General features: G+C 37.0%; 1 pseudogene; it reads right to left on the bottom strand.

Annotated features, from left to right (window-relative positions):
- LOC132136464 (AP-2 complex subunit beta-like) overlaps window positions 1-17,034 on the bottom strand; it is a 29,467-nt pseudogene extending 12,433 nt beyond the window's left edge.
- Between the last annotated feature and the right edge of the window lie 786 nt (window positions 17,035-17,820).

Raw genomic sequence — 17,820 nt, 5'->3', positions numbered from 1 at the left:
TAGCGATCATTTTTAACATGGTACATTTGTAGACGTAAATAGAATCATTTTATTTCAGAAAGACAGGGAAAATAAACTTGCTTTAGTATAAGTGCTATGAAAAGAAGAAAAAAACACATTGTAGACACATTGTAGAAGGTTGTTAAACGCTGCATCAGGTCTAGATAAAGACAGAGCCCAAGCTACAAAGAGGTATGAGCACACTGCCAAACAGCTCTAAAGGCCTGCTATTAGTAAACTCCATGCTATCAGCCTTTGATTCAGTGACCACTGATCCATACATCTCAAAACCCCTCTACTACATGAACTCACCTGTGTTTAGGTGGCATTCTTTGATCTGGTATTGCAGCTCATTCTCATTTGGGATGTCCTTCCATGTGGCCAAGAACACCTGACGCTCTGTCGAAGAAAGGTTTAAAGGTTATCAAGTGGGATTGGCCAATCAGTGTCTAAAGTGTGCTATCAATCCACTCTTTTATAAAACCGAAGCTCAATCAAAACCTCAGTGTGAAACTTTAGATTGAGCATGTGTGCGCAGAGTGCTTGTACCCATTTTGCCGTCCTCCACGAAGACGACGTTGAGAGGGATCAGCGTGCTGAAGTAGAAGACATCGATATTGTTTTTCACAGCCACCTGGGGTGAGAAAGGTTGAGTGGTCAGACTTTAAAATACACTTGACTGTATAAGGGTCTAAAACGCCTCTCCAGCTCGACTGCATTTTGCTGCTGTCCTTATTCACCAAATGGAAAAAGAGCTTTCAGTTACATGGAAAGGGACAGAAAAGGACAAGGAAAATAAAAAGAAAGGCACAAGAGCAGAAAAGAGTGGTAATAAAAATCAATGGTCGCAACCCAGCTGATGAGTTCTTTCATATTTTACACCATGTAAATATTATTAGACTGCAAAGCGAGCCATAGAAATCCAATGAATAAATTATGGCCTGAGTGACCTCTATTTTTAGACACCCAGTGTGTTCTTTGCTGGAAAGGAAGATCATTTTATTTTTGATAAGTCATTGAAAATACAAAATAGTTGGCTGATTGTGGTTCTGACTAATTTAGGAGAAAATGTGGAATGGTTTTAAAAATAGTTCACCCAAAAGTGATAATTTGCTGAAAATGTACTCACTCTCAGGCCATTGAAGATGTAGATGAGTTTGTTTATTCATAATAACAGATTTAGAGATATTTATATCACTCCAGTCCATTGATTAATGTCTTGTGAAGTGAAAATCTGCTTGTTTTTGCAGGAAACAAATTCATAATTAAACTGTTTTAACTTTAAACGATTTCTTCAAAAATGAGGCCATAATCTATAATAACACAGACCTAAACAAATATGTTGGTGGATTTTAATGTGAGAAGACAACAGGGGATGGACTTTTTCACTGGATTACACTGGAAGTGTAATTAGAGGTTATGGACCTTGATGACGGATTTGTTTCTTGCAGCTTTTCACTTCATTGATTGACTGGAGTTGTGCAGATCACTTGAAAATCTTCATTTTTGGGTGAACTATTTCTTTAACCCTTAATCATCCCTCAAGTAGTTTGTTTAAGGTCCTTGGGGTCAGACAGACCCCAAACATTTACAGAGTGATTGCATAAGGAACTATATATATATATATATTTATGGCAAACCATATATATATGGTATATATATATTTTTTTTCTTCAACTACACATTTATGCTGTGTTATTGTGGATATTTGATAGTATTTTACCTATTTACTGCACAATTAATCGACTATTCCAAAAAATTGGCTTATGAAAAATTATTTTTTTTTATAAAAAAAAAAAAAAAAAAAAATCACTTAAATGACCTAAATTAAATATAAAAGGTTTCTAGCTATTGGCCCATGTGTTAGGGATAGAATACTGCCATCTCCAGGTTAGAGGAAAAACTTTAGGAATTACAGTTAAAGAAAGAAAGTGCAATGACCACATATATCCAGCAGAGCTCCATAGGGACTTATTCATTTTCAGTTCAGTTTCAAGTAAATTTTTCTTCATTTTTCAACTTCTCGAAACTGTATGATACATATTTTGTGAGTATATATATTTAAACATTCTAAAATATATTAAAAATCTAATTTGTTGTCTGATGTCTTTTGAATTGTCTGCTTTTGTTTATGGAAAAATGCAAATGATGTTACATAAATTTGCAGAAATCGCTCTCTCTCTCTCTGTGTGTGCGTTATGTCTACCTCTTCACATTGTTATGCATTTATGTTCTGTGCATTTTATTTGCCAAAATCAAAAAAAAATGTCCTGGACACCTATGTCACACGTGTATGTGTGTGTGTGTGTGTGTGTGTGTGTAAGTGTGTGTATGAGTGCCCATGCTTATTCCATGCTGCATTTGTGCTCTAGTACCAGTCCTTCATTTATGAGTGGAAATATTCAGAATAATGCAAAATTTGTTGATTTTATATGCCAATTTCTATAAAAATCCGCTCTATTGCAGTCACACATGTGTGTGTGTGTGTGTTTGTGTGTGTGTGTGTGTGTGTGTGTGTGCATGAGATGGAATGTTCGCCCAATTTGCATTTGTGCTCTAGATCCAGGCCTTTATAATTTCATTTCAGATTTATATTGGGTTTACTTCTTTTTTTGACAAATGAATAATTATTATTATTTTTTAATTCACATTTCCAATTTATTTTCAATGTGAACCCTCAATGGTAAAAAATTTTTTTATACACCTTAAGAACAACCAAATCAAGTCAAATCAAGTTTTTTTTGTGTGTCTCATGCCCCTGAGATGAAAGGAACACTTTTTAAGAATGAAGGAATCTCTCAGAGGGGGTCATCTGGACCCCAAGGACTGATTAAGGGTTAAATAATACAAGGTAAAAAAAATTTACACACACTTGATCTATAACATGCATTTACAAAACAGACAGGCTGATTTTTTTATTTCATGTTGATTTTATATTTTATGCAAAAGGTTGGCTGGTACACTCTTCAAAATTTGTGTTTTTGTGTTCCACAGAAGAAAGAAACTCATATAAACCTTGCGATGACAGTAAAATAACTAATACAGCTGTTTAATTTACTTGGACATGGACAGATCACAGAGTCTCCAGGCCATTCAGCTGATGTTTACTGTGATGACTCTTCAGCTCATGAGAAGCCTGGATTCATTAAGACAAGTCATAAACACTCAGCGGGCAGCTCTGTTTAATAGTGAATACCCAGATGCTTACACTGACAACCGTGAAGAGGAGAGCAGAAGAGTCCCAGAAAATGATCCTTAAACAGGGTGTGCATGAAGCAAAGAGAGCAACCCAGCAGGATGTTATGGGCAGAATCGTGGCGTAAATGAATAGTAAAGGAAAAAACAGTCGGCACAACATTGTTGAACATCCATCCAAAGATGAACCGACACACTGGTGTAAAACTAATGAGGCAGCAACATGTTGATATAAATCATATGAAACGATGATGATTCATAATGACATTTGTATCTGACTGATGATCTGCATTAGTAGACTACATGCCGTGGGCTAGTACTCATTATCTGGAGTGTTTTTTTGAATGTTTTGCAGCTGCTGTTCACACAAATGATCTAAGTAACTAACGAACTCAAATAATCAGAGACAAAACATGCATGCTGTGCAGTTGAGAGCTCGGAGGTTCGGATACACCGAGATGTCATTTAAACATTAACGGCATATTTGTAATGTGTTATTTCCTGTAGGATGATTAATGCAAAGAAGGGACTTCAGGAGGACCCATGGGTGTGTGCGGGTGTGTATGGGGGAGTGCAAACACACAGCGAAAGGCATTAATGCATTGTACCTGTAGGTTGTTGAGTGGGTCCATTTTCAGCACAGGGCCGATGGTGTTGAGAGGGAGGGAGATGTCGATGCTCTGGCTGGGCATCAGTGGAGTGTGAACGGGGAGAGGTGTGGTGGGGATCACTCCAAAACTAGAGACAACAACAAAGCATATGTACACAGTCTCTCTTTGCACTACTACATGTACCAGTTACAGGCGAGGCAGATTTACACAAAAAATTGAGTTACTGGCTAGTACTTTTACCTGTAATTCATGGATTAAATAAATATGTAAAAATAATAATCTATAACCCTAATTAGATACGTAGATTATCCAATTGCTGCAGATCTACATTTATCTTTGTGGAAAATTACCTTCGGAAGTAGAGTAAGGAAAATATTTTTGTTAAATATCAAAAAATAAAAAAAAACTGAAAAAGATTGTTAAATGTTAAATATTTTCATAAACAACTGAAATGAGATAAATTATTGGAAAAGAATATATAAAAACATTAAACACACCAAATATGCAAAAAAAAAAAAAAAAAAAAAAAAAAAGTAATATTTTGAAATATCACAAAACTGTTTTCTATTTTAATTCTTCATAAAACAAGTTATTACTGTTATGGTAAAACATGATCTCTTTTAGAAAACATTATAATATGCTGATTTGGTGCTCAAGAAACATTTCTTATTCTGCTTAAAAAGTCTTTTTTTCAGAATTTTTTTAGAAATTTATCTGAAATGCAAATCTTTCTTAATATTATAAATCTCACTTTTTGCTCAATTCGATGCATCTTTGCTGAATAAGATTTTTCTATTTCTTTTAAAACCTACTTGAATTTTTTTAATTGTAGTGTATTTTAAATGTCATTCAAATATATTCAATAACGTCAATAACGTGGGTCTATTAAGAAAAAAACATAATAATAATTCATTTGTTAAACAAAGTATAATATTCAATTCAGTTATATAACCAAATATACTGGTAGTATTTAATAAAAAACAACAATAACTCAAATAAAAAATCTTGGAAAAATGTGCCACAGTGATTATCCTCAACTATTGTCGGAATGATTAATATCAGAAGCACAAACACAGACCTGTTCTTGTTGAACTGGATGGCAAAGTCAGTCATGTGCTGCAGGGCTTTATTGGTGAAGGTCATGTCCATGTACATGTGCCCTTGACGCCGAGAGAAGGTTCCAGATATCTCCAGTCCTTTTGCCTTGACTGCTGGCAGCCATACCTTCACAAACCAAAGAAATGAGTCCCCACTGTACCTCTGTTTTACAGTTTGTCTGCTTCATAAATTAAGGCTATGATCTTCTATAAGAGGATAACTACAGTCGTTCTAAATTGAAGGGCACTTAATGGAGGAGTCTGACATTAGCAATTACAAGAATTTAGCTGGAATCCAAAAAGAAACAAAATCAGATCAAATGAGACACATGAACACATATATAAGTAGCATGAGGCACCCAGAGCACCAGGAGAATTGGATAACTCCACAAGATAGATCATAAAGTACTGATTGTGCTCTGACCTTCTCTGGCTCTAATGGAGCTCTTATTAATGAAGGAGCCTGATACTGCCTGTATTTATGAAGCACATGAAGTTAACGCTCATGCTGGACAATGAGAACAGACCGAACGTCCTTTCTTGAAAGGCTCTTCATTAGGATATAAGATCAGAAATGGGTGGGGGGTTATGGTTTAAAGTTAAGTGGTAAGTACACTACTCACAGTTTTAGGTGCCACATATCCTCCTGTAGCAATGGACATTCCTGAGGACAACTCAAACAGGTCATTGAAGCCGCTGCTGAGAGCAGCAGGTGTAGGAGACGGCGCAAAGGTGTTGGGCACCGATGACGGGATGAAGTTTTGGCCCACCTGCGTGACACAAACATACAGAACGTAGGACTTCTAAGTGTCTAAAGAATTGACACTACTCTATGAAGCGTTTGAGTAACCTTTTAAACCACAGCAACAGGCATTCTTCATGCACGCAGGAAATTAGTAGAATGAATTGTATTTTGATATTAGGGACAAACAACACAACTGATCAAAAGTTAGGTTTTAAAATGTAATTCAATGAGACTGGAGTGATGGCTGGTAAATTATATTAACATTTTGTTTTTGATCAAATAAATGCAGCCTTGATGAGCAAAAGACACCAAGGAAAAACAAGGCATTAAGACACCAAAAACAAAATCACTAGCACTTTAAAGACAAGTGACAAAGTAGGTTGTTAAACAGACATCTTTAGAGAAGTTCATCATATCAGAAACATCATATCACCTCAAAGCAGGATGGATTTTTGTGCATGCAGTAAAACAAAAAGGGTCTACACTATACAGGCTATTAAGTATCATATATACAGCACACAGCATGCTGAGACAGATGGATGTGATCAGAGAGAGAGAGAGAGAGGAGCTCACTTACTACAGGACTGCCCCCAACACCTCCTCCCAGATCTCCCCCGAGCTACAACAGAGAACAGAAGACCCATTTCCAGGCCAACAAACAACACAGAGAGACACGTCAAGGATCCATTATTAACAGAGTGTTCCTGTTTACAAAGGAAATGATGGCACAAACAACTTTTGTACTTTTTGTTTTGCAGTTGCTAAAATCAGGCTGAAAATGTAATCTATGAGACACCCGCTGCCATTAATTCAGCTGTGCACTAAGATGAGTGAAGCTGATGAGAGATGCGTCCCTGCAGGACGGAAGAGATTGTTGCGGACTCCCCGTGACAGTTACGACTGAAGCCAAGCAGTGATTTCATAGGCTGAAATTCAGCTTGTGCATATTAGCAAAACTTGTGGAATTGAAGAAAAAAAAAAAACTGATTTGTGAGTGAACCGCACTGGTGAAAATCCTGAAATACTGAAAAAAAAACTAAAAACAAATTCAATTATTATCAATGGATAAAAAAAGAAATAAATCCTCAAGACTTTCTGAACAGGAAAATGTAATTATGTCCATAACCTGAGAGAAATATTGAAAAGCAGGGCAAGACTTTTTTTTTATCCACTGATAATAACTGGACTGTGGAAACGTTTTATATAACAGGCGGAGAGTTTTGTGATATCAGCAATGAAGGAAAAATGTTTGATGAAAGATAAATATTTCTTTTTGTTTAGAATAAAGTTCATCAATGCATCATGCACAATAATACTATTAATGTGTATTTAGAAAGTAAACAGGGTCTCTAAATTTATGATGACTAAGGCCATGCAAATTCTTTCTTTCAGTCCATTCCTTTCATTTCTCTTGACCTTCAGCCGCGCAGTCACCTTGATTTTCTCAGTGAGGAAATGAGCAATATTACACAACCCTACAGCTTCACACTCAGCAGCACACAAATCACAAGTCGAGCTGTAAAGTGCAACAAGCAATGTTAAGGTTTGGGAGAAATGGATGGTTGTGTCAAATACAAAAATATGCTTAACCAAATCTGAGTCATAATGAGTCAAGTTTTCTGAGTCATAATGTTATTCAGATTAGACATAGACTTAGTGCTCCAGACCTGCTACATGTTAATGTAAATCTGTTATGAGATAAAGAGGCCGTTGAGACTGCAGGTTTAAAAATGCATCGCTTCAGGTGCTGAGTCTGCAGCGTTCGTCTCTTTGAAACACTCACGACTCAATCTTTAACATTCCTCAGCTCTGAATACCGTCTCCTTGACAAGGATGACGAACACATTGGTATTTTATTGGAATGACTCATTTAGTCAGCAGAAGTATATTCACAGTGAATACAAACCTTTGTGATAGAAACATGACTCTCAGTTGTTTGCATGAAACACGTTCTTGTGAAGAGCTATTTGGAACAGAACACAGGAGCAGAATGCATCTCCTGACAGGTTTTACAAGCTTTGTCAACACTTACTTCAAATTGCAGTAGGAAACTCATAAATATGACATGTTGGCCAAGGACGTCTGTCTGAATGGCTGTAATAGTGATGCTTTATGGGGAATGAATTTAAAGACAACTTCTTCTGTGTAGTGCAGATGTACTGTTTAGCAAACTGTCAAAGAGCTAAAGCATGCCAATTAAAGCACAGGAAAAACAGAAACAAGTTATATCAAATAATACAGTACCATTTAAAAGTTTGGGGTCAGTCAGATTTTTACATTAATAATATAAAGAAATGTTTCTTGAGCACCAAATCAACATATCAGAATGATTTCTGAAGGATCATGTGACACCGACGACTGGAGTAATGATGCTGAAAATTCAGCCTAGCATTAAAAGGAATAAATTACATTTTAAACTATATAAAGATTAAGAAAACAGTTCCTAATTATGTAAAAATGTTTCAAATATTACTGTTTTTACTTCTATTTTTGATCAAATAAATGCAGCCTTGTGGGCATAAAAAGAGTATTTGAAAAACATACAAAAAATAAAGAAATAATCTTACCAAACCCAAACTTTTTGGAACTGAATGCATAAGAGAATAAATCTAGATAAGTCCATCTTTGTGACCCATCTTAAACTTTTATTATTTCATGTAGTATCTTGCCTGGGGCACAAGAACCAGCGCATCAACTTTTCCCATCTCTGAATACTGATTTAACTGCTGGTTGTAGCACATCTCAAGTCTCACAACTTTTATTTTGTCATTTGGTTGAGGAGGAGTATAACTGAGCAGTGAAACTCAATTATGAGTATATCACAAGCCTAGAGACGGGATTTCAAAACCTTTCCTTACGGTCCTGTTTAACATGTCTTGAGCTAGAACAGCATCTTCACACAGCAAGTGGCATTGTGTCTCTATCCTGGTTTGTATAGGGCACCCGTGCAAATCTCTGACACGGCAATTACTCCATTTTTGGAGAAGATTGCACCGAGGAGATATAAATGCTTTATATGTGCCATGCTGGAGATGCCTGCTTGACAAATCCAATTATTCACAAGGAGGAGAAAATAGGCATTTTGTGACTCCAGGAAAAAAACGAACAAATTGCTTCTGGATGTGAAGATCCTGGCATATGCACGCAATATTTATATATTAATAGTTAATATGCAGGGACAGATCACCCAAAAATGAAAGTTATGTCATCAGTGATTCACCCTCATGTCATTCCAGACAGTTCAATTCTCTTTAGTGGAGCAAAAAAGAAGGTATTTTGCTGAACGAAGGTAAGATGGTTCATTTTTAAAGCTCTCAATAAAAAGCCTGACAAAGACCGAATGGGGTTGAAATGTCGCAATTCATTGAATTAAAATTCTCTGTGAGCAAAAATAATATTGTGTCGGTCTATTTTTTTTAACCTCAACAGCCATCATTACCTGTATCATCATTGCACTGTAAAAATGTTACCAATTTAGCTTTTCTAATTTAAAATTTCACATTTAATTTCAATGTGTTAGTGTTGACAGTGAGTGTTTTGCGCTGTTTATGCGCCTCACTCTTCGGCCGCCTGCTGCACTTCTCATTTTTGTAGGAGTTCTCAGAGTACCTGAGGTTGAAAAAAAATCTACTTTCGAGTATTGTCCAATCGAATGAATGGCAAGGCGGGCCATCCATTGTGGTGACGGAAGTTTACAGTTTGCTTGGAAACGTCTGGAGACTGCAGTAATGGAGGAGAAAATCTTGGTGACTGCAGTACTGAGCAGCATTCAGCACTGTCAATAAATGATGAGCGTCTGATTGAAAGCCAGAGCGCTTATGCAATCATATTCCCTTTCCAGTTAAGAAGCTCTGACCTCGCTGCTGTTTCACCCTGCGATTCTTCACTTCGCTGTTCACTGTCATCAGGCAGAAGCTTGCGAGACGTGGTGGCCATGGGAACGAGTGTGGTTATCGCTCAAATGTGAAATATACTGCTTCAATCATCTCATGCCTAGTGGAGTAGCCCAAAGCCTCTAAACCACCCCTGCACCAGTCAACACACTATCCAGGCTGAACTCAAGCCGCAGAGAAACTAGTGAGCTTAAAAAAACAAAACTGGTCAATTATAAGACAAGAACACGCACCAAACTGTCCAGACCACCTCCGAGGAGATCCACAGCGCCTATCTGCATGGAAGACCCCTGTGGCACATTGACGGGGGGACAGAGGTCCAGATTAAGCAGGTCTCCTAGAAGGTCACCCTGAGATGGAATGACTTGGGGTTGATCGATAGAAGCAGCCGGGCCGGCACTGACTGGACTCTCCCCGGTGTCGATACTACAAAAGAGTGATAATACTCACTCAGATGGGAAACACTAAGAGAACAAAGGATTTTCATTGTTCTAGTGGAGAGAGGACAACGTTGGGTCTGTTTGGCACTACTTTCGATGAATCCCCCATTGTATTACGGGACTGAGAGTGATTCAGACATCCTTTTTCGCAAAACAGAGAATCTCACATGGACATTTTTAGCTAATGAAATGTTCAAGAGGTTTAGCCGTCTCAGTACCTGCCATGCTGGATGGGCAGATGTTTGTGGTGAATGCCGTGGCTTCCTTCCACGAAGGCATTGGGGAGGTTTGTGGTAGATGGATGCCAGTGCGCCGATGTGGCAGATGAGCTCGTCCAACAGGGTGGGCTCGATCAGATCGGTTTCCTCTGAAATCAAAGGCTTCTCAGACAGCACAACCTCTTTAGCGGTCACAGGGTCAGTGGACAGCAGGCGCCAGTATATGTAGCCGCGATCACGCACGTCAGGGTTATCAGAGTCCTGAGGAGATGAAGAAAAAAAATAACAGTGTGAATAGAGAGGAAACGTAACACTGACAGCCAGACGCTGAGCTCCTTTTGAGATTTGACACTATAATCCATTATGCTGATAGAAAAACAATGTTGTATGCAATCGGCGTAAGTTTGCAATTGTCTTTTATTACAAATATATTCAAAAATATAAATCTTAATCTGATATGCGGTGCATACGCACTTCTTAACTGTATTTTTTATATGTAGGGTGACTAAAGGCCAAACAAAGGCCTCTCCGTCTCACCTGAGTTGCCAGACTGAGCACTTGCTGAACCAGCTCCTGAGTCTCTGAGGGCTTCTTTAGGAACAGCTTCACTATGGCTGTCAGCAGAGTCAACTGGACCTGAAAGCAACAATGCATTGGACACTGAGTCAGATCCCTGCTTTTATACAAAACAAAAACCATAACAGACCCCAAAAAAACCCTTTACCAAACCAAACTACAATATCAAACCTGAGTGCTTTCATCATGGAAGCCCTCAAGGAAACTCTCCAGGAGCTCATCAGCGTTGTCGATACGCTCGGCATATTCGCCGACGATCCAGATCATAGCAGCTCGAGCGTCTGGCTCATCAAGAGAGTCCAGGTTTTCACACAGAGTGGCAATTATGCTCTCATATCTGCACAGACAACAGAGAGGTGTTTTAGTCACCAATTAGTTACATGATCTTTCATTTCACATGGACTTTTTAAACATTTTTCTTTACAAACTAATTAATACTCAGTTTCAAAACCAAGTGTGCTGCAAACACAGGTGGGCTCCTCATACAAAGGCTGCTCCAAAAACTGGGTTACTTAATAATGCTAATATAGCAAGTTTTAGGCAGCACAGAATGTATACTTTACAGAAATTGCAATCCCAGAAAAATTGTGACAAGCTCAGTGAAATGACAAGCATGATTTGATTCCGTACTAAAAGGTTACAAAACAAATTTCAGATGAGAGCTATGGACTGACTTGTTGGGGTATTTGCGGAAGATGTCCCTGATGACCACAATGGCCTCTTGCACGACATAATTGACTTTAGTCTGGATGAGGTCCAGTAGGGTGCTAACACAGCGCTCAGCTGATTGCTGCACACACAGATATAAGAGAAAACTCAGTCACTTGAACCAAGGCACACTATGAAAAAAAAAAAAATAAGGTTGCTTACAGAAGAGATTTTCTGACATTCCTCTATGGAATGAGGTGACATACAAACAGATATATATAGGGTTGAATAACACACCTCCACTTTGATGGCACAACGGCCGATGGCTCGAACGGCTTTCCGAACAAAGTCCACATCCACTTCAGTAGCATACTCTTTCAGTTCAGCCAGTACCTACAGAACAAATGGACATGTTTGTGGGGGAAACAGCTAAATGACTTAATATGAGTAAATAAAAAACAGCAAAGAATATGTATTAGAACAGCAGCTCAGAGTTTGATGGGCTTACTAAAGCATGTGTTTTTTGCTAAACACAGTGAAAAACCATCACTGAAGAGAAAGTGTAAGGGACCATATTCCTTTTAGGCACAATTCTGAGCAATATGTAATTAGAAGGAGAAATCGACAGTGCAGCTTTACCGAAGCTTAATTTGTTATCTTTGCAATGCAATGTGCAATTTAAAAAAGGGTACATATGTAGGTCTTGCATACTCGTACAAAAAATACCACCTCAAATATCAGCCCATTTGTACATTAAATGTTCAACTGAATGTTACATAACAATGCAACATTAATTAATTTTTCATCTGAAATAAACAGTTGATACACTGGCAGCAGTAATCTGAGATTTAGATTTCAAAGTCCTAGCTACATTTCTTTGCTAGAATCACAGGAAATTTAGGACAGAGACGATCTATCAGAGAGAGACTGTGATCGCTGTATATACATAAATGACAGTGAAAATCATTAAAGATAATGATGTTATTAAAGCAGCTTTAATTAGATTTAGTGAAATAGCTCATTTTTAAAAAAAACATTTAAAGTCCTGCTTCTGCCAACTAATGAAAAGCACTGGCTACAAGATAAATGATGTGTTTGATTTCTTCTGCACCTACAGGACTACAGATTCATGCCCAGACTTGCTTTATTTACTTAACACCATCATAATAAGCATGTGATACAATGCTTTCTTGTTGAATATCCTGTTCACATCATCTTTAATGTAGTGCTGTCAAATGATTAATTGCATCCAAAATAAAAGTTTTTGCTTACATAAATATATTTGTGTGTACTATGTATATTTATTAAGTATATATACTGTAAAAATACACATAGGCATGTAAATATTTAAGAAAATATGTTTTGTTTATATATAAACTATTTATATTTATATATAATATGATAATGAACACACATATATATATACATATGTGTTTAAACACGTATAAAGGTGTAAAAATATATACATGTTTGTGTGTATTTATATATACACATAATAAATGTACACAGTACACACACACATTATGTAAACTAAAACTTTTATTTTGGATGCGATTAATTGTTTGACAGCACTACTTTAAAGCTAAGAGTCAAACAACTTTTGTACTACCTGGGCAATGTTGGCATGAGAGGCCAGGCGGATCATGATGTCCAGTTTCTCCAGTTTGACGTAGATAGGGTCATTGTACTTGACAAAGAACACTTTGATCTCTTGCTTCAAAATCTCAGGCCTGCAGGTAGAGAGAGAGATCACCATTTGATCAAAACATTTAGAAATGCAGAGCAAACGGGCAGCTGGACAATATTGCCATCTAGTGACAATACAGAATGTTTAAGGACACGGAGTGATTAGCACAAGCTCTTAAACTAGTGCCACAGAAAACAACTAAAAAGACTGAAATTTAAGGACAGCATTCTAACCGTTTCTGCACAATAAGGTTGATGTTTCTCAAGGCCACATATTGAACCTCAGGTTCCCCAGACAACAGCGTGACGACGGGAGGAGAGAGCTTCTTCAGAAGAGTGTTGTAGTAATCAGAGTCTTTGGACAGGAGCTCCAGAAACTTCATCAGTACCTTCACCGCTGATAGCACCACAGCCGAATTAGCATGAGAGAGACGTGGGGTTACACGCTCACAGACACAGAAAGACGGGGTTTAGAAAGATGCTCTCGCATTTGTTACTGAATAGGTTTTTTATATATAGTATTGACGCAACTCCTTCCAAGACGGTTTATCATTAGATTGAACATGGAGGAAAAATCCCCTATTAATCCTGCTACTAATGGATTTAAAATTTTCAACCTTGGATTTGGATCATTTTAAAATGTTTCAATAAAGTTGGCATGAAATGCAACTGAATGGAATATAAAGTGTGAAGTACCTCAAGGTTCTGTCCTGGATCCTATTTTATTTAGTCTTAATGTTACTTTCATTTGATATTTTGAGAAAAAAAAAACGATATACTTAATTCTTATAACTAGTTATAGCTAATTTAACCACATGATTTCAGCCAAACTGACAATATTGACATATGGATATCTCAAAAATATAATTTTCTCTCAGGGGAAACATTCAGAGAAAGAAACAATGAGTTTTGTTCAAAATCCTTGGTCTGATTAATTCAAACCCTGCATTAAAGGCAGGGTAGGTAAAAAAATGTATAATAAACTTTTTTACCAAATTTGTATAAACTTTATTTATATATCAATACATAATTAAAATGTAAGTACTCTGAAAAAGAAAGTATAAAAACCGAGTGACTGTAGACCTCTCACGACTGTTTTAAAGACAGCTCATTATTTCCATTCACTCCACCCCCTCCCTTCTGGGCTCCTTCCAAAGCTTCTACTACGGCTCGCTAAGTAATGTTATGTTAGCTATATTACGCAGCTACGTGTGCTAATGACACATGCTTCATGAAAAAAATAAACAAAAATATGTATGATCAAAATACAAAAAGAAAGATTTACCTGTCCAGCAGAAATAAAGCCATCAAGGAGTCACTTTTCAGCCCCTTGAGTTCCCTCAGTTCTCGCCATCGCTGGAAAGCCACGCCGATATTAACTCGCGTTTTATTTCTTTGTTTATCCAAAGACTTTTTGTTCATTGCCTTTTCTTGTACTTGGTCTTCCTTTTTTTGCCTGGTTTGCCTTCACTAACTGCAGAGGCTGGTACTGTGAATTTTGCTTGCTGTTTCTCTGCCATTGTTTTGGTATTCCTAGGATCCGTGCCTCTTGAATTCCTCAAATCAAACGTGCGCGCGCAAGTGGGCAGGTCATGTGTGGCAAAAGGGTGGTTGCCATGGTTGCGAGAGAGTGACAGTCGCCTAAGCCAATCCTATGTTTCGTCCCGAATGGAAATAATGAGCTGTGTTTAATACAGATTAAACGGTCTAGAGTCACTCGATTTTTATACTCTTTTTATCAGAGTACTTACATTTTAATTATGCATTGATATATATAGAAAATTTAAACAAATTTGGAAGAAAGTAGTTTATACATTTTTTACCTACCCTGTCTTTAAAAACTATTTCTCCTGTTTGGTCTTTCCATGAATTTCCTGTTTCCTGTTATAATCTAAGCAGCTACTCATAAGCACTTTTTAAGATCTGTATCATTCATGCTACAATATAAATTACATATTAATTCTATGAATAGAATAAAAGTACTACACCTAAACAAATCCCAACAAATCTGTTTATCTCTTAATTTCAGTCTGAAAAGGAAAATAATTAACATGTGAATAAAATCTGAGCTCTAATGAAATATCATTTTAAAATAAACCTGTGAGGATTAAATTAAAGGTAAATTAATGGTAACATATGCTCGCTCTGAAGTAGCACTCATTTAAAAAAAAAAACAGTAATGTTATTGTATACCTGGTCTATGGATTTAATCTTCTTTGACAATCACAAGTACAAGAATCAGCTTGTTGACATTTACTGGCTAGACAGTTGTTCTAACATGCCTGTCAATGATGACAACACTGGCTTTTTAAAGCCTTTAATCCACTTCAGGTTTTTTGTAATGCAAATTCATAGTAGCAGGAGAAAAAAAAAGTTTTCCTAAAATTTTAGATGCTGGTTGCCACATTTACATCTAAACTAAACAATGTTTAGAAATATCTGTTTGTCTTTGCAGTCCTTAACTAAGCTTGGGCATTGAAAAGCGTTAATGTTTGAAAATGAAATCAAGACAAATATTAGTATTGTTAGTTTACATCTGTACAGCAAAATATTGTTTTATATATTAAATTATTATTATTATATTTGAACACTTTTCTTAATTTTGCAGTAAATTTTTACTTTTACTAATTTATTATTTTTGTTTTTATTTAGTATTTTTTATTTTAGAATAATAATAATAATGATAATAATAATAATACATATTACTTTATAGCCATATTGATTTGCTATAATCACAAGTTGAGCCAAATTGTGGAGCCCTACAAACTTTTTATTGCAAACTTTATAAGAAAAATCACAATTAGATTTTGTTTTTTTCTAAATGGTGACTATTTTACATTTTAACTAGGTATGAAAACTGTACTATATAAATAAATGTACCCTTGCTGATACAATAATATAAAATATATATTTGTATATTATATATAAAAATATATATAAATATATATATATAAAAAAAACAATTGATTCACTCTCCATAATCTTCATGCACCTGTAGAGACAAAGAAACACAGTGACTACGAGGATTATTATCCCCCCTCACCTCTGGGCCTCTCGTCTTTGGGGTTGTAGTTGGAGAGGCAGTCCAGGATGAAGATCTGGCCCCACTCAGTGCATTCGTTGAGGGCCGTCAGGAGCTTACTGATGTTCTGAGGATTCAGGTCCAGAAGGTTGCTGTTGGGATGAGACTCACTGATCTCAGACAGAGCAGCAACTGCATTAGCCACAACCTATGAGAAAATCATGTGCCTGAGAGAATCTAGGAAGCCCTGGTCCTCCACCATCTGGGCGTTGATGTCATGTAGTTTGGCCACACACACACTGCTGCGGTCTTCCTCACATAGGGGTCTTCATCCTTCAGACACTTTCGCAGAGGCTCGCAAAGGTACTCGGTAATCTTGTCCACACTGATACAGCCCATTGTACGCACAGCCAGAGCTCGGATCAGAGGGTTTGGATCCTCACAGTCCTAAAAAAAAGAAGAAGAAAAGAACAACTTCAGACATCCTGGGGGAAGTATAGTAAACTGAAGTCCAAATTTGAACCAAACTTTAACAGCAATTCTTACCTTGACGAAGCTTTTAACAGCCATGATGGCCATGTCAGGTTGACTTTTGGCATAGTTCATAAGGTACAGGTAAACCAGTTTCTTCAGCTCCAGGTTATCAGTCTGCATGCAGTTTACCACGTCTGGAAACAAGGAAACTAAAGCAGCAGGGGAAAAGGTATTAGCATAAGCCTTATAGTCAAATCATCTTTGATACAATAAGGAAAGTGAGAGTGCATATTAGATTGTGTAATGGTGATGAGCGAGTCAAAGAACCTGACATCCTTGCCCACTGTCATGGCTGCAATGACTTTCTTCACTGCCTCTTTTCTCTTCTCCTTCTTCTCATTGTTCAGCTCGGCCTTCAGCTCAAAGATTTCACCTGAAACAGCGGGTAATATGAGTAGTGCTCATCTGATCTCAGGTTTTCAGAGGCTAGTGCTGATACAAGTTCCACTCACAATTATTTCACTCAGGATGCTCAATAGCACAATATAATGTTCTACATGAGAGCAAATGATATTCACAGTCAGGTTTGGTATCATTTGAATTGTCTCACGGGCGTACATTGTACAATGGTAGAAGACTAAAAGGTGACATGGATCCTAAGAGTTTAAAGAGAAGTTTGCAGATGGTGTGCCATTTCCCAGTGTCTTTCATGCCTCAGCTTTATTCAAGTTGTTATTTATTTAGATTTCCAAAAGGGGGCTGCATAAAAAAACAGTATTGAAGTATTACCATATTTCATAGTGTTAGCCATAGCCTCTGATTATTGTGTGAACTTGTTATCTATGTTATTACAATGTGACAGTAGAGGGCTAAACAGAACCACTATTTAAAGAATGACAAGCACAAGGTGGTCTATTAAACAGCAGTCATAACCTCTGACTAATGATCGAACTGGAGAGTTTGTGATCGTGAGGTCGACGTAAGACACTCTGAGATACATAGATTCCATACATAGAATGAACGAGTGAAAATACAAAATAAGAGTTGAATAATCAGATGTCTAGTTAAAGGGGTCATATGATGAGATTTCAAGTTTTCCTTTCTCTTTGGAGTTACAAGTTATTTGTGAAATGATTAGATCCCTAAAGTTGCAAAGACTAAAGTCTCAAACCCAAAGAGATATTTGTTATAAAAGTTAAGACTTGTCCACGTCCT

Source organism: Carassius carassius, chromosome 4, assembly GCF_963082965.1.
Source record: "Carassius carassius chromosome 4, fCarCar2.1, whole genome shotgun sequence".
NCBI classification, from domain to species: Eukaryota; Metazoa; Chordata; class Actinopteri; order Cypriniformes; family Cyprinidae; genus Carassius; species Carassius carassius.
Note: the sequence above shows the minus strand (reverse complement) of the source record. Positions and strands in the feature narration are given on the sequence as shown.